Genomic DNA, 1,281 nt, shown 5'->3' on the forward strand with positions numbered 1-1,281 from the left:
GATGGCGGCTGCTCCAATTTGCTGACCATTTGGCATACTTAAAGCGGTTGTTGTGGCATGCAAATGCTTGTGCAACGGCATCACAGCATGCGGCATGCGGCATGCGGCATGCAGCATCTGCAAGAGTCCAAGAATTATTCGAGCTGCGGCTGCAATTTGGTGCACTTGGCGAGCTGTTGCCACAGTTGCCACAGTTGCCTCAGTTGCATAACCTGTATTAGTTGTTATTACCGTTTTGTGGCATCCACGGCAACTTTCTTGGCCAGCGAATTGCCAACAATTTGCCATTGATCGATAGAGCAAGCGCATCGAAAGCCCTAAGCTTCGCGCTCGCAAGCTTTGCCACTTGCCAAAAACAAAAGCAAAAACAAAACAAAAAAGGAAAAAGCGCAGCAAGTGGCAGCGCAGCTGGCAGCGCCGCGCCTGCAGTCGGTGCGACGCTTACAGCTTACAGCTTACAGCTTACAAGACGCACAACGCGACAGCACAAACTTTCAGTTGCTTTCGAGCTGCACAAGACGACGGTTGGTTTTTTTTACCATTAAGCACCGCGCACAGCGAACACAGTTGCCAAATTAGAGAGAGCGAGCGAGCGAGAGAGTCGAGAGAGCGAAACGTGAAAAGTGAAAGAAATCGTCTTCAGCTTCGGGTTAGCTGCGGTTGCGCGTGCGCTGCTTCGTCTTGGAAGAGTGAAAGAGGGGGAGAGCGAGTGCGCTGAGAGCTGCGGCACTTTAAGTCGCTTTAAGCTCGACTTCGACTTCGGCCACGATTTCAGTTGCCGTGCAGAACGCGTAGCGAACGGAACATCGCGGCTGTTCGATCACAATTTTCATTTTTTTTTTGTTGTTTTCTCATTTCTACCACGATTTTAAAACGCGTCTAACGGTCTGACGCGCCTAACGGTACGCGCCTAGTGATCTACCAATTGTGCTCATTTAATTGCTATTTCAATTTTGTTTTCGTTTTTTTTTTTTGAATATTTTTTTAAATTCTTTTTTTTTTATTGTGTGCCAAGGATAAACGAGTCGAGCGCGAACTGACACACTTTCCAGGCGCGCACCTGTTTGCCCAATTCGCACTCAACTTCGACTAATTCCCGTTCTTTTTCTATATACGATTTTATCTGTCCAGGCATGTTGAAACATTTGTAACTTCTGCACAGCAAGCAACAAGTTTCGTGTAAACAAAGCAACGAAAACAAAATTTTGCAAGAAATACAATAATAACAAATTAGTGTGAAAACCAATTGGAAGAAGAAAAGTTGCCAAAAAAAAAATACAA

Source organism: Drosophila hydei, unplaced genomic scaffold (assembly GCF_003285905.1).
Source record: "Drosophila hydei strain 15085-1641.00,03,60 unplaced genomic scaffold, DhydRS2 tig00000090-arrow-arrow-pilon, whole genome shotgun sequence".
NCBI classification, from domain to species: domain Eukaryota; kingdom Metazoa; phylum Arthropoda; class Insecta; order Diptera; family Drosophilidae; genus Drosophila; species Drosophila hydei.